Source organism: Triturus cristatus, chromosome 1_1, assembly GCF_964204655.1.
Source record: "Triturus cristatus chromosome 1_1, aTriCri1.1, whole genome shotgun sequence".
In the NCBI taxonomy this organism is placed as follows: domain Eukaryota; kingdom Metazoa; phylum Chordata; class Amphibia; order Caudata; family Salamandridae; genus Triturus; species Triturus cristatus.
In genome coordinates, this window is record NC_140579.1 from 956,932,247 (window position 1) to 956,957,070 (window position 24,824).

At 42.8% G+C, this 24,824-nt stretch overlaps 1 pseudogene; it reads right to left on the bottom strand.

The window, feature by feature from the left end:
* LOC146871375 (butyrophilin subfamily 1 member A1-like) overlaps positions 1 to 17,905 on the bottom strand; it is a 525,534-nt pseudogene extending 507,629 nt beyond the window's left edge.
* Between the last annotated feature and the right edge of the window lie 6,919 nt (positions 17,906 to 24,824).

Below are 24,824 nucleotides of genomic sequence, written 5' to 3' on the forward strand. Positions count from 1 at the left end.
CGGAAGCAAACTTATCAGTAGTTTTGGGAAAGTCTTTATAGATAAGTTAGGTAGGCTCAAGGATTTCTCACACAGAATTGTACTTAAGAGTAACCATATTCCTGTTGTACAAAAAATTAGAAATGTACCCATTAACATCAGGGATGAACTCAAGGAAATGCTAGATGAGTTACTTAGAGAGGGCATACTTGAACCTATAGAGTCATCCGAGTGGGTTTCTCCCATAGTTTTGGTGCGGAAACCCGATAAAAAGTTGAGGGTGTGTGTGGATTTGAGAGCGTTAAATGCTAATGTCATTGTGGACTGCCACCCTTTACCAAACATTAATGAGCTTGTATCTTTGTTGCATGGTGCTAAAATATTCTCTACCCTCGATCTCAGATCAGCATATCACCAGATCGAACTCTCTGAAGATTCGAGGAAATACACTGCGTTCATCACTCCACAAGGTTTGTTTCAGTACACTCGCATGCCTTTTGGTTTGGCGTCCGCGGCTTCCGTATTTCAGAGAATCATGTTCCAGATTTTCAGGGACATTGATGCTTATGTCAAGTGTTTCCAAGACGATATCTTGGTCTTTTCAAAGAGTACACAGGAGCATCAATCTCATTTGCAAGAAGTATGTAAAAGACTGGAACAAAATGGTTTGACTCTCAAAGCACACAAATGCAAGTTATTCAAAGAGTCTGTAGAATATTTGGGACATACGCTTTCAGGGGAGGGTGTAGTGCCCAAAAAATCTAATGTTGAAGCTATATCCAAAGCCCCGTTCCCAGAGAATAGAGATCAATTACTCTCCTTTGCAGGAATGTGTGAGTATTACAGTAAGTTTGTGGTTAACTTTGCCACCAAGATGGAACCTTTGAGGAGACTTTTGAGGCAAGGAGTGAAATATGAGTGGGGAGAGTCTGCACAACGATCGTTTGAAGAGATCAAACATGATATTGTCAATGCACCCACACTCAAACCCTTTCGCATCAAATCTGAATGTATCATCACGGTGGATGCAAGTCTTTACGGTTTAGGGGCGGTGTTGTCCCAGAGAGAGAGTAAGGAGGAATGGAACGTGGCATTTGCGTCAAGGACTCTTAATGAGTGTGAACGTAAATATTCTGTTATTGAGAGGGAGTTGTTGGCTGGTGTTTGGGCTATTGAGCATTTTAGGTTATATGTATGGGGTTCTAAGTTTGTTTTGAGAACGGATCACAAGCCACTAGTAAACATTTTATCGGTTGGTGGAGGGAGGAATTCCACTGCCAGAATTGCCAGGCTCATGTCAAAGTTGCAGGAGTATAATTTTAGTACGGTATATGTTCCGGGCAAGAAGAATGTTACTGCTGACTGTTTGTCACGCTTACCGTGCAAACAGAGTGAAATTAATTCTGTACGTGAGTTGGATGTGGTAATGACTATTGATGATGTACTTCAAGGAGATTTTCAAGACATTTCTGAAACCCGTTGGAAAGATTGTGAGCAGAAGGATGCTAAATGGTCTTTGCTTAAGGACTACATCAAACATGGGTGGCCAAGGAAACATAGAATTAGTCCAGAGCTTTTACCATTTTTTAGGGTTATTGAAGAATTAGAACTTGATGGTGACTTTATTTTTAAATCAGGGAAGTGTATTCCACCAGAAGGAATGTATGAGGTGATTTTGACAATTGCTCATAAGACACACCCGGGCATTTCATCAATGAAGCGTTTAATTAGATTGTTTTTCTGGTGGCCAGGCATTGACAGATTTATTGATAAGACAGTCAGGGAATGTCCTGAATGTGTATCTAGTGAAAGGTCACTCAAGGTTTATACTCCACCGCTCAAGGTTATAAAATGGCCGTCTGTACCATGGAAGAAAATAGCTTTTGATATTTCAGGTCCTTTTCACATCCTTCCAGAAAGTGCACGTTATGCTTTGGTGATAGTTGATTATCACTCAAAGTGGCCTGAAGTGAAATTTGTCCCGAAGGCTACTACTAGTGCTGTCATTGGATTTTTCAAAGATGTTTTTGCCAGAGAGGGGTGTCCTTCATGTTTAATTACTGACAATGGTGTTCAGTTAACTTCGGGAGAAATGGATGAGTTTTTAAAAAGGTGTAATATCACTCATAGATTTACTTCCTTATATGAACCACATGAGAATGGGCAAGTAGAACGTTTTAATAGAGTGCTGAAGGGATTTGTCACGGAAGCGATTAAGTTTGGTGCAGATTGGGTTAGTGCTTTGAGAGAACGTTTATGGATTTATAGGATTACACCACATTCCACAACTGAAGTTAGTCCTTTTAAACTGTTTAAAGGAAGAGATCCGGCTTCATTTGTTTTACCTTGGTGGTTAAAAGAAAAATCTCATTATTTTGACTCTAATAAGGAGAATTTGGAAGTGGTTGCTAGACGTGTGGAAGCTAAACAGATTGTGACTAAAAGGCGGTATGATGAGAAATGGAAAGTAAGGCCTCATGAATTTCGTGAAGGAGACTGGGTGAGGATATTGAAGCAGGGTTTAATTTGTAAAGGTGAAACTAAGTTTGGTGATCCCATTCAAGTTAAAAAAGTTTTTGAGAACAGTGTTATGACACAGGATGGCAAGATCTGGAATGTGGGTAAGTTGGCGAAATGCGTTAAATCTTATGTTTCAAAAGATTTATCACTCTACAAGAGTAATAATCACAACAAGGGTGATTCTGTGGCTCACAGAGTCAAAGACTGTAAACGAGAAATTAGATTACCCAGAAGATATGCAAACTTTGTGTGATTGTTGTTTGTTTTATCATTATGTTTTATTATTGTATTTTCATGCTTTTGTTAAATAAGGGAGATATGTTACATGCTGTATTATTAGGTGCATGTATCTTTAAGTTAGGTTCCGTGTCGCATGCCACTGCATGCGACATATTATGTTTTCAGTAGGGTTCCACATTCTAGGGAGAGATCTGGGTTGGAAGAATAACTGTCTGGTGGATTTGTTTGTTTACCTGTAGCTGCTGGAAGGATTTGGAATGTGCTGCCAATAAACTACTCTTATTGATTATACTACATTTTGAAGAGCTTTCATTTCAACAACTGCCTTGTCCGTCTGCCTAAAATAAACACCAACAGTATAGCAACAATAAGTGTATTTAATGCAATGACCCAAATACTTTACACTGCAGAAGGACCCACCGAACTCAAAACAGCAGAACCAAATTCAGAGGATACATCTCCACCCAATTGCAATCGGTAATGGGTCATAAAAGTGTGAGGCAAAGCACAAGTGGCAGCATAGCAAATGTCACGAATTAAAGCTCCCTTAATTGCTGCCTAGGAGACAGAAACACCCCAAGCAGAACCCAAGGATAGACACCAGAACAGGTTGGCCAGACAAAGAATAGGAATGTGAAATGGCCAGTTTAATTCAACGGGACAAGGGAGAGAGGAAGAAGTCTTGAGAGCCCTTTTGCCAGACCATGGGAGACAAACAGCATCAGAACTGCTAAACCAATCAGTGAGTTGCAAATAAACAGAAAAAGCATGATGGACATCAAGAGAATGCAAGGGCATCTCATCAGACACAGGAGATGGACAAAAGGAAGATAAAACAATATCAGGATACAAATGAAAAGAGGAATCCACCTTTGGGAGTAAGGCCTGACTAGGACGCAGCACCACCTTATCTGGAAAATAACAAAGGAATGGAGGGAAGGACAACAAAGCCCCAATCTTCCCCACCCGTCTCCCAAAAGTAATGGCCACCAGAAACATAGCCTTGGCTGATAAAAAATTGAAGTCAGCGGACTCCAAAGGCTCAAACGGAGCACCCTGCAAATCTAGCAGAACCAGAGGCAAGTCCCAAAGTGGCATGGGGGAATGAATAACAGGATGCCTTAGAAAACAACTACGCAGTAAGTGACCCGCCAGAGGGGCAACAGACAGAAAACCCATCCCATGAAAAGCCTGAACAGCCGCCCACTAACTACGTAGGGTTCACACAGCCAAACCCAGCTGAAAACAGTCCTGAAGGCACTCTGATACTGCACTTGGATCAAAAGAGGAAGATGACAAACTCCTGCCCTGACACCAGATGGAAAAAGTCCTCCAATTATTATTATTATTATTATTCTTAATTAGCATTTGTTGAGCACATGGCTACCCTAAGGCATCCCAGCGCTAGCTGCAGAACAGGTCAAAGTGGATGGCTAGCAGTTACTCTTCCGGAATAGCCAAGTTTTAAGACACTTTCAGAAGTTAAGATGGGAGGTTTCAAGCTGCAGATTGAGAGGGAAGGTATTTCACAATCTGGCTATGTTGTATGAAAAGGAGCGACCTCCGCTACGCATCCTATTAATTTTAGGGATGCTGGCTAACTTTAGATTTGCCGAGCGGAGAGACTTCTTAGGAAGGTACGCGGTGATCAGAGACTGGTTGATGCGAGGGCCTGTGCCTATAAGAGTCTTGTGAGCGGTACATAAGGCCTTAAAGGAAATCCTCTCCTCGATCGGCAACCTGTGTAAGGTTTTTAGAGTGGTCCTGGCCGACTGCGTTATACAACTGCCCGTTAAAAGTCACGCAGCACAATTCTGTGCCACTTGAAGCTTCCTTAGAGTAGATTTTGGAGCTCCCAAAAACAGTGAGTTACAGTAGTCCAGGCGCGAAAGAATCAGTGCCTGGACCACTACTCTGCTTGCCTCTATGGGCAGTAGGGGGGAGGACTTTCCGCTTTCCGTAGCATTCTGAGGATGCCATGACAAACCCCTGACAATGCCACTGCCACTGCTTCCTGGTCAAGTTTGAGAGAATTATCCAGCCCCACACCAAGGCTCTTAATCTTGTCCTTCAGGACGGGGGGGGGGGGGGGCAGGCAGGGAGGCCAGGACATTGTGGGGACTAACTTGGCTAAATTGCTCAAGTACATGATTTCAGTTTTGTCTCCATTGAGTTTGAGACATGAATGTTGCATCCAAGTGACAACCTTTTCCAGGCAGAGTTCCAGGTTTGAGGGATCAGACCGCAGATGGTTTAGAGATATCACCAGCTGAGTGTCATCCGCGTAGGTGACTACTTTAATCCCAAACGGCTCGATGACCTTGGCCAGTGGCCTCATATATACGTTCAAAAGCGTGGGACTTAGAGAGGATCCCTGGGGCACTCCATAGTTAAGAGGTAGGGGCCCGGAGGTGGATTCCCCAGCAAAGACCTGGAAATTCCTGCCATTAAGGAAAGATTGAATCCAAGAGATGGCTCCTCCTGCCACCCCGGCTCTTCTTAGTCTTGCAATGAGAACATTTAAATTGACCGTCTCAAAGGCCACGCTAAGGTCTAGGAGGATGATGGCCGCTACTCCTCCTTGATCTACTATCCTCCTAGCTTCCTCGACCACAGCCGATTGTATGACATAATTTCGAAAGACAAAAATTCGACCTACAAAAATATCGCAACAAAAATATCGTGGTCAAGAATATCGACATCCTATCTACAACATGGTAAGTACAAAAATATCGATAATTTAATATCGATGTCAAAAATATCGTAATTCAAAAATATCGTTTTTTTTTTAGTTTAAAAATATATGTAAAATAAACCAAATAATACTTATAAATCAAAGAAACATAATTAAATATATTGTATAATATGTAAAATTTATAATAAATATATATAATTAAATGAAACTTTAATTAAACATATATATAATATATAATATATACACTTACTTAATAATTACTTTTAATAATAATTTCTATAACATATAAATTATTAAATATTTATTTAAATTACCAATACATCTATACACATAAAACAATAACATTAATAAATATTAAATAATTACATATAGCAAATAATAATCAATAATTTTAATTTGAATAATTTTTATTATTAATTATATATTACAATAGCTAAAATATTACAAAACATATTTAATATCAGACACAATAAAACTACTAGTCCAACTTCAACAAAAACAACAGTAAGGAAAATGTTGGATAGCGTAGGGGTAAAAATATCTATTCCAACTCCCGAGAGTGCAACAGTAGGGAAAACATTGGATAGCGTAGGAGTAAAAATTACTATTCCAACTCCAAAGAGTGCAACAGTAGGGAAAGTGTTGGATAGCGTAGGGGTAAAAATTACTATTCCAACTCCAGAGAGTGCAATAGTAGGGAAAATGTTGGATAGCGTAATGGTAAAAATTACTATTCCCACTCCAGAGAGTGCAATAGTAGGGAAAGTGTTGGATAGCGTAAGGGTAAAAATTACTATTCCCACTCCAGACAGTGCAACAGTAGGGAAAACGTTGGATAGCGTAGGGGTACAAATAACTATTCCAACTCCAAAGAGTGCAACAGTAGGGAAAACGTTGGATAGCATAGGGGTAAAAATTACTATTCCAACTCCAGAGAGTGCAATAGTAGGGAAAGTGTTGGATAGCGTAAGCGTAAAATTTACTATTCCCACTCCAGAGAGTGCAATAGTAGGGAAAGTGTTGGATAGCGTAAGGGTAACATTTACTATTCCCACTCCAGAGAGTGCAACAGTATAGAAAACGTTGGATAGCGTAGGGGTAAAAATAACTATTCCAACTCCAAAGAGTGCAACAGTAGGGAAAACATTGGATAGCGTAGGGGTAAAAATTACTATTCCAACTCCAAAGAGTGCAATAGTAGGGAAAGTGTTGGATAGCGTAAGGGTCAAATTTACTATTCCCACTCCAGAGAATGCAATAGTAGGGAAAGTGTTGGATAGCGTAAGGGTAAAAATTACTATTCCAACTCCAGAGAGTGCAACAGTAGGGAAAACGTTGGATAGCGTAGGGGTAAAAATTACTATTCCCACTCCAGAGAGTGCAATAGTAGGGAAAGTGTTGGATAGCGTAAGGGTAAAAATTACTATTCCCACTCCAGACAGTGCAACAGTAGAGAAAAGGTTGGATAGCGTAGGGGTAAAAATTACTATTCCAACTCCAAAGAGTGCAACAGTAGGGAAAGCGCTGGATAGCGTAGGGGTAAAAATTACTATTCCAACTCCAGAGAGTGCAACAGTAGGGAAAGCGCTGGATAGCGTAGGGGTAAAAATTACTATTCCCACTCCAGATAGTAAAACAGTTGGGAAAGCACTAGATAGCATAGTGATTCTATTAACATTATAACCAATTTAATAATTTCTTATAAAAAAATTGCATGTTAACAATGTTTAAAAAAAAAAAATATTATTAAATACCAATTATGTAAAATAAATATTTAAATAAATAAATTTTAATTACATCCCACACTATTCCCCCTTTAACACACAACACACTACACATAAAAATTCACATAATTAATTTAATTATGAATTAATCACTTAATAAAATTAAATCACCAATTAATTACTAATTAACAATTAATTAATTAACTATAACAATAAAGAAATATTATTAATAAACTAATTATAATTTATATAATTAACAAAATAATAAAGTAATTTTACAATTAATAATTAATTAAAAATTAATTAATCTATTAATCACATTAATTACCAATTATTAATTGATTACAAATTAATTAATCATAAATACCAATGAAACAATACATATTAATTCATTAATTATAATTACATTACTTCCCACCCTATTCCCCTATAAACCCACAACCCACTACACATTAAAATTCACATAATTAATTTAATTATCAATTAATCACTTAATAAAATTAAATCACCAATTAATTACTAATTAACAATTAATTAATTAACAATAAATAAATATTAATAATCAACTAATTATAATGTATATAATTAACCAATTAATAAAATAATTGTACAATTAATAATTAATTAACAATTAATTAATCAATTAATTACCAATTATTAATTAATTACCAATTAATTAATCATAAATACCAATTAAACAATACATATTAATTCATTAATTATAATTAAATTACTTCCCACCCTATTCCCCTATAAACCCACAACCCGCTCTGATACTAAAACGCTAAATTAAATGTAAAATAATTATAAATCTCTAAACATTTATTTTTAAATGTATTAAAATACATTACAATAATCTTTAACATACAAATAAAATACATATTAAATGACATTACACTAAATAAATATCGATATTATTGACATCGAAATTTTTACTTACGATATTACTTACATCGATATTAATTACTTCGATATTATTTACTTCGATATTACTTACCTTGAGATCGATATTCTGTCCATCGATATTCTTGACTTCGATATTCTGTACCTACGATATTAAAAACACGATATTATTGTAGGTCGAAATTTAAAACTCGATATTTTGGCTAACCACCACCACGGCCGTTAATGCAGATTCTGTACCGTGTTGTGGGCAAAAGCCCATCTGAGAGTGATGTAGAAGCTCATGGGTTTCTAGAAAGGATGACAGATAAGAATGTATATGTTTTTCCAAGATCTTACTAAGCATGGGTAGCAGGGATATAGGACGGTAGTTGCTCAGTACTTCGGGGTCCAAGTTTGGTTTTTTCAGTAGTGCTTTTACCATGGCATGCTTCCAAGCCGGAGGCATGAGTCCATTGGAAATGGAGAGGTTTACCACCTCCTGGATGACTGGTAATACCATGTCTTTTACCTTGGATACAATATGAGGGGGGGCAGGATCTAGAGCAGAGCCTGATTTTATTTGGGTGAAGATATCAGATAGAGTCTCCATATCCAAAAGTGGGAATTCCTCCAGGGTGCAAATGGCTCCTTCCCCCATGCTCATTGGATTGGGCCCATCCTGACCAGTCACTTCAGTCAAAGAGGTGACAAAATCACTGGGCCTTGGGGAGACAGGGAGAGTACTATAAATGAATTGTATTTTTCCCTGGAAATAACCCGCCAGTTCATTGCATTGACCAGTGGTTGTGCTTGAGGAAGTGTCCCGAGGAGTGGACTCCAAAAGAGTCTTGGTGACTGTCATAAGCGCTTACGGTAGCTGGCCGCCGGAACTACTGGATCAGCTCCACGACATCCAAAGAACATCCTTGTTCTAAGGGTGCCAGACTGCAAGCCTCAACCTTTGAAGTGTGTCCATTGGAATAAGTGGCTGATGCTGCAAAAAAGGATGAATTGGCAAAACCCGATGAGGCCAGAACGACAGATGGAGAAGACAAGGGAACAAAGGGCGCCTCGTCCATGCTGGGGCAATCAACAGAATCTCTGCCTGGTCCTGCACAACCTTCTGAACTTCCACCGAGGGGGAAGAGGGATGGGTGGAAAACAATAAAGGAGACCCCTGGGCCAGGAAACAGCCAGAGCATCCACCGCCCAAGCTCTTGAGAATGGGACCAGACTGCATATATGGGGAAGGAGGGCGTTCTCCTCTGTTGCACATAAATCCAGCCACGGATGACTGAACTGAAGAAGAAGGGACTGAAAAAACATCAGATCCAGACACACTGTCACATAGGTCGGAAACCTCCGACTAAGAGCATTGGCAGGCCCATTCGCCCTCCCTGGAACATTAACTGCAGAAGGAGCAGGAGATGGGATTTGGCCCAAAGGCAAATCCTCCAGGAAAGGAAAAACAGGGAGGAACACATGATGACCTGCCGATTCAGATAGGAGCGGACAATCTGATTCCCTTCTCTACACACACCGCAGTGTGCAACCACAGGGGACATAAAAACAACAAGTCCTTCAGAACTGCTGCCAGCTTATTCCAATTTGAAGACTGAAGAGCCTCTATCTGATTCCACCTCCCCTATGCCGCAAAACCCCCCAGAGTGGCACCCCATCCTATCCCATGGTTATCGGTCGTGAGAACCAGAACAGCAAAAGGAACCAACGAGAAACCTCTACTCAGATGAGCTGGGTCCAACCACCAATGGAGAGCTCTGTTGATCTGAGGAGTCACTGGAAGCAGTGTCTCGTACTCCAGAGACAACTGGTTTCAATCCCTCAGGAGATGGTGAACAAGGGATTAAAGGTGCAACCTCGTCCAAGGGATAAGGGCCAACGTAGATGACAACTACCCCTGATTGTAGAGCCATGTTCTTGCACATGTCGAAGGGTGAAGAAAGAGAAAGGACAAATAGGAGTGAAGACTAACGCAACGCTCTTCCAACATAAAGACCTCCCCCAAGAACATCCCGAAGCAGGCCCCAATAAAAAGAAGATCCTGAGATGGCTGTACCTATGATTCCTTCCAAATGATCAAGAAGCTGTACTCCTGCAACAGCCTGGTCACCTGGTGAGCCTCCAACTGGGACTTGGAAAAAGAACAAGAGGCAATTAGACAGTCATTCAAATAAGGGAAGAATGTAAAATACCCACCAACTGTGCTAATAGCTTTATGAACAGCCTTGGTACTGCAGCAAACCCATAGGGCAGGCACCGGAACTGGTAGTGGTTGCTCTGGACATCAAATCGGAATAACTTCTGGTGAGACAGATGTACAGGAATGTGGAGTTAGGCATCTATGATGAGGTCGATGGAGGACAGGAACTCGCCCTTCCGTAAGAAAGGTAGAATCACCTGAAGGCTATCAAATGTGATGTCCAAGACAAACCAAACCTGTTGCTCCATCAAAGTCAAGAGGGCTGAGAAATCCACACACTCCTGGCCCTTTTCTGCCAAAGAAAGGAAGTTCTTAAGGAGGGACTGAATTGCATAAGTGGAGTAGTCATTTGCACAGACCGCAAAGTTCGAAGCCACATAGACCTGTTTCACCAGCCCTTCCAACTTCTTGTTCACTAGATCTCTTCCAACACTACAGCCCCCTGGGTGGACAGCCCAGCCATGATGTTGTCAATCTTCACAGCGGCTGGGAACTCCTCCAGAAATGTATCCACTGGATATTGTTTTACTATGAAGTGAGGAAAAACTGTTTTTCAACATCTTTCCATTAATTTGCAAGGACACGACGAATGTAAGCGTGTAGGGGTAAAGATCCGGGCTCCGCATGCTGATATTGCAAAATAAGTATTCAACCAGGGCCTGAATAGAAGAATCAAATCCCAAATTATCACACACATGCTGCATGATCCCAGCCAAATCTGCGCCCTACACAAAAAGGCCTTTAGCAGGAAGGGCTCCCTTACGGGCCTGAAACGCAGCCTTCACCACCGCTGCAACAATGGCCTGGAGATTTAGGGTCAAAGCAACTTCAGCAGGTGGCCCAGCCACCAAGGGATTATCCTCTGAATCACTGATCATCAGAGGAGCCCACAACATCACATCATGGTTTGAGACTCTGCGTCTCAATGTAAATGCCATGAATATGAAGAATTACTAATAGCTGCTAAATGCGAGTGTCCAAAACAGGTATACTTAATCTACATACAATATGGGTGCCCTTCACCGGAATGACTCTGAACTGCTACTAGTACTAGAAATGTTCTGAAAGAAAAATGGCAATTCAAACTAGCAGCTGATCGAGCGCTCGGAAACAATGTAAAAAAAAAGAAATATGCATCGGACTAGCATAAAGGTGACTAATGCCCTTTCGAAAATGGCTTGTTGTCAGTGCTCAAGAGGTTAAATGCATAGCGGCTTCCGAGAAAGCATAGCATGGGCGAACTACATCATGGGGTACAGAGTATGTGATAATAGCTATGAGGGGGTTAAGGAAGGGAGTTCCTACACACGCTCACCAAACATGCAGTTCTATCTTGATAGAAAACAGACTCTAATGAAGGCCTGCACCAGCCACCCGTTTAGTTCATCATAACAATGAAGCCCACTAACTGCTTGTATTGCGGGTTCTAGTCCTGGCTTTTTGAACGGAACTCCGGTGGGCAATGCTGCTCCCAAATGGTCCTCTGAGGATTGGGAATGCCGGCGTACAGGAGGGGTAACACCCATGTGTTTTAAGGCTAAACGTGCAGATTGCTGCTAGCTCGCAGACCTGGTATACTTGGATGGAGGCAATTCCTGCCGCCATATTAGAGTGTATATGTGGCTCCCATGTGGAGGCAGTTGAATGCTGGCTGGATGCTGACATAAACACATACCTTTCAAAAGTGTGCGGAAGAAGGGTACATACAGGAAAAGGATATTTTTGTCTAACTAAACAGAACTAAATGTAGGATGTATTCGATGGCTCTCTGTAAATCCGGCACAAGAGTCTGTGTCTAACTGCACAGAGAACAAGTATAAATCCAGGAAAAATGAAACAGCAGACACTGAACTGCAGATTTACCATCAGGCTACAAAAAATATTGGGAACAAAACCAGCTTCCAAACCTAAGTCTTAAATGCCATTTCTGGATCTACAGTTACCAATGCCCCACACGAAGTGCAGCTTATGGCACCAGTTCACACACACACACACACACACAGTGCGTTGGCCGGACACCCACACCGCCACACCCAATCCTATTTCGCCGGTGCAGCTGATACGGTAAACAGCTACAAAGTCACCAAGAAAGAAGACCAAAACAGGCCTCCACCCACATAATGAGGATGACAGAATTAGTTCAAAACAAAGGCCCGAGAGGGCGGGGGAAGTGGGTTACTGAGTGAATGGAGCACTAAAGTGGGTCCCTTCTTCCCACCCCTGCTTGGCTGTTGAGTGAGCGTTGCAATCCGAGCATTGGGTTTGCAGAGGTGCTGGCTAGAAGTTCCACCAAAGCAGATAGAAACAGTACTTGGGCCTCAAGATAATGACAAGAGCAAACCCAGGAGCAACAACAGGAAATAGAATGCTGCAGCCAATAGAAACGGAGGAAAAGTAAATGGCAAGCATAGGAACCAATGAAAAGAAAGGGGGTGGGAGGTAAGCCGTTTTAAGATTTATATTGAACACAATAGATTTCACAAGCACAGTGCAAGCGCTGTACAGGCGAAACCTAAAAACGGCATGTGATGTGGAAAAGTGCCCCACACCACATCACATCACATGCACGTAATAAACAGGGAAATGTAAAAATAAAAAATAACAATCAAACATCCTCAAGGCCGTCACAAGCTGCCCTGCAAGCCCAGACGTGCCCCTGTGACCACGTATGCCCTACATGCGATAACGATCATTGAAAAACACAATAAAGACCACTATATCAGGTCTAATCAAAATAATGAAAAGAAAAACATACATACTTATAGCCAATATGGAATCAGCTGCAGAAAAAAGAAACAGGTAGTCGTTCCAAGGATTGGACATATTTGTACTCTTTTGGATGTGGGACATATTGGACTGGGAAGGAAAAGTCAAGTTTGGTGATCATGATCTGCATGGGAAGAGATAAACTCATAGGTAAGGACTGTGACTGGAAGACAGACAAGGAGGTAATAATCTTTAGAGATATACTAAAGACCATACATGGCTACTGCACAACACTCTGGGGGTGCCTGCTTAGTGGGCTAATGTGTCCGTCATAGGGACCTGTTTTTGACCTCATGGTGCTAAAAGAGCTACAGCCGCCCCCACCCCCACACCCGTCGTGTGTCTCAGCCCGAGCTGCTGCAGCTTGAGCTGCTGTTGGCTCGGCTGGGCAGTGTCTGGAGTCTTACCTCCGGCACGCCTGAATTTTTCACAGGTTTTTAAAGACCATTTGCATATTTACATTCCTTTGTAAACTGGTTACCGAGGCTTATTTTTTTTTCTGGTTCCACTAACACCTGGGCCCCAACTCTGCCTATTCCTTACATTTGTATTTTAGATTTACTGCGGTAGTGTGAGAATGCATTTCATGAAAAGGAATGCAATGTAGGGTTGCCAAAAAAAAATGCCAGGCAAGTGTAAAGAGCCTGCAAAGACGTCGTCTTGAAACTAAATAGGGTTATATATAAAAAAGTGTGTATTCATTTGTAATGTGACTTTTCTGTCTTTGTACGCTTTAATTATCAGTCATGGATCATTCCAATTAAAAGTGCTTTCTAGTTATATTTGCTGTTCGACGTATGCACACATAAGTGTTGAAAATACGGCTTTAGGTGACTGTTTATTTTTTTACCGTCTGGGACATCAAAATAATGAGATGGCAACCCTAATCATAAGACTGGAACTTTGTTGCAGGATCAGCACATTATTTTCTCCACCCTCGATCCCTGATTAATGCCATAATTGCAATAGTTTAACTTATATCTGAAACCCTATGCTGCCACCAATAACATTCTGAGTTACTTCAAGGGTCTGGGAATACACCCTGCATTCAGACAACTCACTCCTCATTCTCAACCTTCCCTTTCATGCTCACCCTGCACTCACAGCGATCACAATGCACTCACACTGATCACCCGCTCAGACTGCACTCAAAGTGATCACTCTGCACTCACAATGCTGCTCACCCTGTACCTCACCCTGAGGTCACACGAGCACACTACTCACCCTGCACTTATGTGATACTTCACTCACCTGTCCCCCTCACTGCTCAATCTGCAATCTCAATCAAACAAGTCCATCACTAACCATGCACTCATTCGTCCCTCTCTGTACTTACATCTGCACCCAAATTTATACGGTCACCTCACTCACCCTACAGTCACTCCTCTTACCCTACTCTCACACTGTTGCAGTGCCCACCGTGTAGTCACCTGGGCACTCCTGTAGGAAGGTGGAATCTGATTGCGTGGTTGCCCCCACTTTTGTCCTGGTGTTTTGCTGTTTTTTTACTTAGTTTAGCTGGGATCCTGCTATTCAGGACCCCAGCCTATCTGCTTTCTCCCTAAAATTGATAACCAGTACTTTAGGTAAACTCGAGATTGGATTCTGGGGTACCCTTATAAGTCCCTAATATATGGTATACTATGTACCCAGGGCATAGGTACCCCAGAGGCCTACCAGGGGCTGCAGCATGTATTATGCCACCCCTGGGAAGCCTTCCAAAATGACACTACAGGACTGCTACTGTAGCCTGGGTAAGGTGGTGCATGCACCCCTTACTGAGATATATGTTCACTATATCTCTCCATATCACTGCACATATAAACCTATCAGTCACCCCTATGGCAGGCCTTACTAATCCTGAAGGCAGGGTGCTGGGTTTTATGTGAGAGGGTGCCTATGCATGAGCAGAGCCCCTCTGCTGCCTTCAGAACCTTTGTTCCAGGGTTGTTTGTGATGCAGCCAAACCATATACTCTTAAGTGCATTATAACCAAACGGTAAATGCTAACTTTGGGATGAATGTACGGAAACATGTCATACACCTTGGAATCATACCCCTACACCAGTAACTGGTGTGGGAGTATGGTCCCACCCTTATAGAGGCAGAGACATGACAGCACTGGTATACCCGGTACCAGCTAACAGAGCCATGGCATCACAAAATGGATGCTGCCAGCCACAGACACGAATCTGCCCTCCTGCTGCTGGACGAAACTCGGGCAGGGAAGGCCTGGACAATAGGTTTCCTGTCACAGGGAGGTGTCACCATCTCCCAGACAGGCTTTAGTGTATTGGGGCTGGGTGGGTGCACTCCAAGAGTGCTTTGAAGTCTGCACTGGGGGCACATTTGGTGTCCCTGTGCATAGTCCAGCTCAAACCGGTTGCAGGGGCTACCAGCCCCTGCTCTGGCGCGAAACTGGACAAAGGAAATGGGTGTAGCCACCGCTCTTTCCTGACCCTCCCACAGGTGGGTCCCTAGAGTTTGTCCAACCCCTTACTTGGGTATAAAATAGGAACCCCTGGCAACAGGATTTTAGATTACACCTGGACGAAACTCTGATACTGAATCCTGGAACTTCGACGATCTACATTGAACTAGATGACTGAAGAATTTCCCTTGGAGTAAAGGAGCTACTCCCCTGCAAGGCAGGCACCAAAAACCCATCTGACCGTTTGCATCTCCAAAGCTCCTGCCTGACTCCGAAGACTTTTGCAACACAGGAGGTGGGTTTCCGCTGTCTTATGGGTGGATCAGTGCCCACAGCAAGTCTGAGGCCCGTATCCCTCGTGGCGACCGTGAACCCGAACCACTGGACACCGCGTCACTTTGCAGAAGCATCAGCTTTCCAACTACTCCTGCAGCTGAACCTTGGGTTACTTGTAGCCCTGACCCCGAGCAGCATTTGCAACGAAGATTGCCCACCTACACTTCACAGTGTTCCATGAGCTGGCCCTTTGTGTTTTCTCTCGAGGTCCCTTCGCGATCCCTGGTCTGTCGACTGGTGTGTCCCTGTGAAGGCAACTTTAACTTTAATTGGGCTTACCTGGTTGCTCCAGACGTGCCCTGACTCTCCATCGCTTGGGGAGTCCCCAGGACCTTGCTGATCCGCACCGAAGCATCTTTTCTCTTTCTGCGTGGGTTGCTGTTGCCAAGGCTTGTTGGGTCCAATCCGGGCAACAACACCGCAGCACTCGACATCCTTTGTGGGATAGCTCGAATCCAGCTCCTGGTCATCGTCGACGCCTCCTGGTCCTCATGGCTGCAGAGTCAAGCTTCACCTCTTCGCACCTGAAACACCCGCAATCGGTGGGCATTCGTCTATCGCGCCCCTGGTCACTGGCAAGTGACCCAGACGCCGTCCCCTCTGCTTTCAGGTTCTTCTGATCTTCGATCCAGGCTTGGATCACACCGGACACTCTTCACCTTCCCGGCAGCAGCACTTTGCAGCAGATCAGCATTGAAATCAACGACAATTCCCGACACCATTTGACACCTATGCACCCGACTTTCCTGGGTGAGGTAATTCGAGTACTACGGTGCTCCCGTGGGTGCTGGCCCTAGAACCCCCTAAGTCTAAAGGGGTTTGCTCGAAGTCCTCTCCTAAGTGTCCTTAACTTCTAAAATTTGAATTGCGACTTTCCCATAGAATAGTATGGGCTCGCGGCTGTGTTCTCACACTGCACACTTCCCCCGTGGGTTTCCTGTGTCACTACCTTGGGTGGCTCCTTGGGGTTCCAGCGATTCTACGTGCTCTAGGCACTGTGTCTAGTCAAATCGTGGCTCTTATACCACTTTCTTAATATATGGTTTGGTCCGCCCCTAGGGCCCATTGTATATTGTGCTATTTACTGTCGTTTTAGAACTGTATTATTGTGTATCTTGGACTCCAATCTCATAAAGAGATTAGTAGCGAGTGTTTAGAAATAAATACATATATTTTATATATACGTTGTGTGGTTCTCCTTTCATTTAGCAATTCAAGAGGTTATAATTTGGTAAACCAAGCTGCTTTACACTCCTTCAAGACTTAGCCTGAAGGCTGCTCTCCACAGCTACCACTAGGATAGCTTTCAATAAAGGTTGTTTAACCTATAACCAATAGGGGTTGTTTGGACTGATGCAGGGTGCCCACTATAACTAGTGGACAACATATGCCAGGCCAACTTCTCACAACTTCTGCCACCCACACAGCGCAGAGGGTTAATGTGCCTTCTACAAAGAACATGTACCATGCAGATCACAGAACTGAGTGTGAGTAAACTATGAATAGCGCTATAAAAATAATGTTTTGTTAGAAAGGTGCTATAGAGAGATGAGGTGTATTGTTGGTGCATGGTAGTGAGGGAATTCATGGAGAAGGAGAAAATGGGGGTGCCAAAAAACACTGTTGCACCATGTGCGACCAGTGCTAGGGCCAGCCCTGGCAGGGGGTGTTAGACCCCCTCCCCCCCCCCCCATGTTCGGTTCTAGTTGCACCCCTTTTTTCACAAACTCAAAGCCTGGCGGGTCTGCTCAGTCTTTCATCCCTCTGAGATCGATAAAATGAGTACCATTGGGTAAAAATTAAGATCTGTTATTCAGCACCAAGGTAGCCTTATGTGGTGAAAGTGCGCTTTGGAAATACACATTATTATGTCAGCAAGAAACCAGTGTAGGAGCCAAAATCAACACCCTTCTATCTTAGAGTTCCCATGATCACTTACCGTGTTACTTCTGAACGAACGCCACACCTCACGGTAAGGGGAGGGCGCACCCTCCGCGGCTTGTAGGGTCGACTCCTCTATCAAAGACTTTACCATTGCTGGTAAAACCAGCGCTGTGCATTCCTCGGGGCGGCGTGCTTCGGACTATCACCAAAAGAATCCACTCTCGACCCCAGGCTATTTAATACAGGAGAAAATGGCTGCTGCACCGAGAACGAAATAGAAAGCGAAAGCGTCTCTCTAAAATGACCGCATAGGAAGAATATGCACTTTTCATTTCCGTGGTACAAGCCTGGAGGCGTACGCGATGTTAAACAGTTTTGTTTACTTCGATAACTGTTTGCCAAAGAGGTAAAGTAGAAAACATCTGTCAGGTTTACGATTGCTGCCCGCCGCTTGGATCACCCGTCCAGAGCATCAGAAGCCAATGTGCAATATTGTGACGCCTCTGACATCTGACGTTAATAAGACGAAACAGACCGAAAATGGTCCTGTTCAAGGTTCCCTCTAGGAGCAGAGTTCTTAAACTTTCTACGTTGGGCTGGGAATCTTATGCCTATAAAAGTCTGGCCGCAATTGAAATCAACTGGACTAAGTTTGTTCATAGACTCAGGGCCAGCTCTAGGGCGGTGCGAACGGTGCCACCGCACCAGGTGCTGGCTTCCTGGGGGCGCCGTGTTTGCAACTTTATTATGCTTTTAAAGCACCTGCTGCCGCGTTCCTTTCCTCCTGCAACTACGGGGCCTCACAAAAATGTCAAGATAACTCCTGTGATTAATGTTCTTCCTGGACAGAGATCAGCGTTTTGTGCAGTTGAGGTTTTTTAACTTATGTGAAGGTAGCACAGAGGGTTAATATGCCTGCTGCAAAAAACGTGTACCAAGTAGATTACAGAGTGCATTTAATGTAAATAGATCAGCACGTTACTGCTTTTAAAAGAGCCATCCTTTTGTTACTTGCAATTCATAACTTAAAGTCCTAATATAGAATAGTGAGGTATTAATTAACTTTCATCCTAGAACTGCATACACTCTGCAAAGTATAGAAAAATGATTAATGCTAAAAGTCTTAATTTGGGTAGAAATGGATTCTTATTATTAAAGAAAACTCTCAACTATGCTGTTTCTTTTTCGACTCTGAGTTTGTGCTTCTCCACACCAAGCACTCCTAAACTATACTGCCTACCAGTATGGATGACATGTGACTCCTACACTTTTAGTCCTTCCGCTTATGTAACATTTCCTATGCACTGATTTACACAGGTATGATTGATTGTCTGTGTAATGTGTGTGTGACGCAAAGTGCTCTGACATGCTTTATTGGTATGAGTGGCGCTATATAACCAATTCAATGCACCTGAGAGAGAGCTGTTATGGAGACTTGGTCACTATTAAAAGGGTGCCAGTGAGAGAATCCGTGGTCGAGGTGGTCATTGGGGGCGCCAACTAACATTGTCGCACTGGGCGCCACCAGCGCTAAAGCCGGCCCTGCATAGACTCGATTTGACCCTCCGAAAAAGTGACTATCGGATTCGACCCACCCTCCGAATGAAACGTGACTACGAAGCTATAAATAGTGAGATAATTTTGAAATTGAATTTCTCTCCCAAGCCTACCTTTTCCATCCATGCCAATATTTTAGAACAGGAAAGTGGGAGATTTTTGTCTTAAAGAAATCGGGTTAATGGATTTTCCCCATTAATTTCTATTTAAGCAGATAAAACAATTTCAGGCGGGAGACAGCTCAAATAAAGCCATTTTTGGCTTTAAAAAATTGAGTCTCCTACGGATTTGTGTCTATTTACATGTATGCTTTCCATTCAAATACACTGCATTGCGGGTGTTTTTGGAACGCCAGCTGTCTGTTTTTTTTTTATTTTTTAAAAAAATGTTATTTTGCCAAAAGAGAGAAAACATACATAACATCAATACACATGACCGGATAATGCATACAGTGGCCGGGCACAGAAAAGAAAGAAAAAAATGAAAGAAAAAGGTGAGGAGGGATAGGGGGATTTGGAAAGGAAAAGAGAGAAAGAGAGGGAAAAAAAAATTCAATAGCACTTAATCCCAGTGTAAACAAACCCAAGTTCGTTCTATTCTGATTCGAGAGGGGAGGCCCCTGACCTTAGCAAGAGCCATCTCCATCTCATACACCCCTCTCAATAACTGCCAAAACCCCGCAAGCGTTGGAGGTTTTGGCTCAATCCAAACCCTAGCAATACATAAACGACAGCAAGCCATGATAATAGAAAATAAAGCAGCTGAAATTAAGCCGGGGTCCTCTATTAATCCCAACACTATCTCTTTCTCAGAAATAATAATGTTGCTGCCTGACAAGTTACACAACTCCTTTGTGATCAGCGTCCAGAAAACAGAAAGTTCCGGACAAGTTACAAACATATGTCTGATATCAGCAGCAAAAAATAAACATTTAGGGCAGCGGGTTTTTAGTGTCACATTAGGCGTAGCCCACTTAGAGATAATTTCAGGCGTGTAATACAAAAGAAATAACATACGATGTTGTTGAAGTTTTAAATTGATAGAAGCAACAGACATATTAATAGTTAATAGTGACCTATGTAAATCTGCTGTATTAACACAAATTCCAAAATAATTATTTAGTTTTTCTACAGCCTGAACATCATCATCAACTGCACCTGTAAGTAAATGTTCATAAATTTTACCTATACAACCCCTGCCTCTAAACTGTAGAAACGAGCTTGCAGGTTCCCCCGGTATGTTAGCAGTCACTAGACCTTCCAAATTGATGAAAAAGTCTCTGATTTGCAAAAATTTAAAGAAAGAATGGTTCTGGACCCCAAATTCGTCTCTAAGGGAGGAAAATGATCAAAAACCGTCCTGATCATACAGTTGCCCTAACTGTAGTACACCACACCGTTGCCAGATCTTCCAAGCAAAATCCCCAAACAAGACCCCCAAACGGGGATTCCCCCTTAGATAAGTATTTGCATGTAATTCAGAAATATTATACGACTTTACAATGTCCCGCCAAATCCAGGTAGCGTGTCTTAATATCTTAAAGCGGACACGTTTAACCCCTTCAGTGCCCATGACGAGCTGGACTCGTCATGGGCTGCGGTGGCGCTGTGCCCATGATGAGTCCAGCTCGTCATGAACTCCGCCCGCTAATGGTAGGCGCGGCACTGGGCGGGGAAAGGGGCGGGCATGCAAGGGGTTAAAGTAGTTCGGATCCGACATCCTAGAGAGTACGAACCTATACTCCGACCCGCATAATAACTGATATGCTAGCCACATTTGCGTCATACCAAAACCTTCCAACAAGCTCTGTAAACGCGTAGCAAAAGAGGCCCAAAAGTATAACTTAAAATCCGGCAGTCCAAAACCCCCCCCTTTCATATGGCAGTTTAAGAAATTTAATAGCCCGCCTGGCCCTTTTATACCCCCAAATAAAGCTGCCTAAAATGCCATCCAGTCTTTTAAAAAATGAAAATGGAACCCGCAAAGGAATGCTCCTGAAAAGATACAAGAACTTTGGAAGGACATTCATCTTAATAATATTACAACGCCCCCAGATGGTTAAAGGCAATTGGTGCCACTTGCGCAAGTCCGTAGCAACTTTCTTTAATAATGGCTCATAATTAAGTTTCACTATTTCTTCCATGTGACTGTTAAGACTAACCCCTAAATAAGTAGCTTTTTGAGTAACCCCCAAAATGGGTAGGGAGGGGATAGTTCCAATATTAGTTATTGTTTGGGTTTTATTGGTACTAAGCTTATACCCTGAGATTGATCCGAATCGCTGTGCTTCCGAAACAATCTCCCCCATAGCTTGAACCGGGTCTTTAGTAAAAAGGGCTACATCGTCCGCGTATGCGGTTATTTTAATGTGTATTTGATTATAAGAAACCGGGCTAATATACTGATTCCGTAACAAATGACGAATAAAAGGTTCAATATATATTGCAAAAAGCAGAGGTGAGTGGGGACACCCCTGCCGGGTGCCCCTCTGAATATGAAATGAATCCGATGTCAGTCCATTAAGCCTAATAACAACCTGCAAATTCATATATATTTTCTGGATAGCCGAGACAAACTTACGGCCAATTCCTACTTCCAACATTATAGCCCAAAGTGCCCCCCAAGTAACCCGGTCGAAAGCCTTCTCGGCATCCAACATTACCATCGCTGCTTTGCCGCCCAAACAGTGGGCAGCATCAAAGACTGCTATAGCGGTATTAATGTGCATTGTAGTATCCCGCCCGGGAACAAAACCATGCTGTTGGTCAGACACTATTAGGTGTATAGACGGTGCAAGACGAGAAGACAACATTTTAGAAAACATTTTGGCATCATGGTTGATGAGAGAGATTGGACGATAAGAGCCTCTCTCAGCTGGGGACTTCCCCTTTTTAAGAAACACAATTATATTAGTCTGTTTCCAAGACGGGGGAGCATCTCCACCATGCATTATATCATTCACCACCTTCAAGAAAACCGGACCAAGAGTTCCTAAAAAAGTTCTATAAAACTCCAGGGGTAAAGTATCCCCCCCAACGGCTTTTCCGGGGGGAAGAGCCTTGATTGCTTCCAGAATTTCAGCTCCATCCACATCCCTATCCATTGATAGCGTAGTAAGAAAATGTAATACATTCAGACCACTCTCCTGTAAATAAGCTGCCATCGCTTGTTGATTGCAAGCCGTATTGTCACTATAGAGGTCTATATAGAATTGCCTAAATTGCTCCAAAATCTCTACGGGTTGATGGTAAATTAGGCCATCCCCCCCAATAATACTCTTAATTTGGGTGTGGGCCCTAGAATACACCAACTGGTAGGCAAGTACCCGTCCAATCCTCTCCCCATATTCATATTGCCGGGCTCTAAATTTTTGGTACTGATTGGCAACTTTCTCACTTAACTCACGAGTAATCTTAGCACTCGCTATTATAAGTTGCCTATAAATCTCAACTTCCCGAGGATCCTTGGTTAGTATTAGTTTAATATGGTGCTGTTCTAACACCAGCCATTCCCTTCGTCCAGCCACTGCAAGCTGTAATCTAACCTGATTTTGTCGAAACAACTACTGTTGGGTGATGCCCCTGATGTATGCCTTAAGACTATCCCAAACTATGGACCATGAAGCGGTAAGGGCATTGATATCTATAAAGTCCGCTAGTTGTCCTTGCATATACTGAATATAATCATAGCTTTTAAGCAGATACTTGGGAAACATAAAACCCCTCACCGTCCGCTGTGGTGTTAATCCTAAAAATATTGAGAACAGTAGAGGATTATGATCCGATGTAATTTTCTGACAAATCTCAATATTGGAGTCTATAGTACGAAATTGTTTTACAAACACCATATCTATCCTAGAATATTGATGATGTGGTTGGGAAAAATATGTAAAACCATTAACTTGTGGATAAGCCTCCCGCCATAAATCAACCAGCTGATGTATACGCAATAAATCTTTAATGGCCGTCCTGGTAGATACCATTCTAACCCTACCCAAAGTGTTTGTAGTATCTAACCACTGGTCTAAAACACAATTAAAGTCTCCCATAAGTATAAGTTTACCATCCCAGCCCAGCAACTCTGAATTTAAGAAGGAAATGACCTCTGGGCAATCATTATTCGGGCCATAGACCACACAGATCGTAAGCTTCTGACCATAGGCCAAAAGTTGAGCGATTACCCAGCGACCCTTACTATCACTAAGTGAGCGGAGTACCGTAAATGTAGTAGTTCGTGCTTGCAGGAGGGCAACACCACGTATTGACACAGTCTGAGTAGTACACGTTATTAAATCAAACCCCATTTGCTTGAAAAGATTGCGATCCTTAAAAGCCAGATGGGTCTCTGATAGTCCTACAATCTGCGGTCTATGTGCTTTCAGTTCTTCCGACACTAATCGGCGCTTAATAGAAGAGTTCAAACCAGCTACATTCCAACACATTATACGAATTCTAGACATTATCTTCCAGTTATGACTCCTAACCAAAATCCCTCCAAAACCCAATCTTGTCCTACAGAGCAGTTCCTTTGTATGCTTTTAACAATCCTTTGGCTTTTTTCAATTTTTACACCCCCCCACCCCACCCACCAACCCTTCTCACTCCAAAAACACCCACCCTAGCCAGTGCTAACAAACAGTTTAATCCAACCAGTTCCCTAAACAGTTGAGCCTGGCTCCACCCCCCGCCACATCCCTGTACCTTAGGAACGGAATCACCCCCTTCCCTGCTGTCATCACGACAGCACTACACCAAAGTGCACCCCCAAATAACCCCCCCCCCTCCGACTGCCCCATCTGGCCAATAAGCACAAATATGAAATATGAAAGTACATTTACAAGCCCCCCAAACGAAAACAAAAATCACAGCTCATTAAAGACTAAGTCTCATAAAGACTGTAGGTATGCAGATGCCATTACAGATGCCCAGCCTCATTTCTTAGATTGTTGTTGCCATTTATGTAAACTGTTTTTAGCCTCCTGCTCGTTAAAGAAAATATGCGGACGCCCATCTTTGATCACCTTGAGGCGGGCAGGATCTTGTAAAAATACTAGTGCACCAACAGACTTAAAAGGATCCATAAGCTGTCTAAGCTGCCACCTTGTGTCCATAGTTTGTTTACATAAATCAGAGCGAACAAAAATGGACATTGAGTCGAATTGTACTGGAGTCGCTGGTCGAGCTTTAAAGAAGATGGCTTGTCTCAATAAAAAGTTCCCAATATACACCAGTATTGGACGCGGAAATTTAGAGGATCGTGAGGTATTAGCTGCTATGGGGAGCCGGTGTGCTCTTTGAACTTGCGTATCCATGTCCCAATCAGCAAGATGAGGGAATACCTTAGAAAAAAGGTTAACAATGAATACCCGAGCATCAGCACCCTCTCTCCCTTCAGGCACCCCAAAGACCCTCAGGTTCTGGCGTCTCTGCCGATTTTCTAGGTCCTCAACCTTAGATCGCATGGACGTCATCAGCTGATCTTGAACCTTAATTGAAGAACAGGTAACAGCATTAACCTCCTCCACTTCGGCAACCCGCTGTTGGAGATCTGAAACTACAAGGCCGAGATTTGAGACCTTTGTAACAG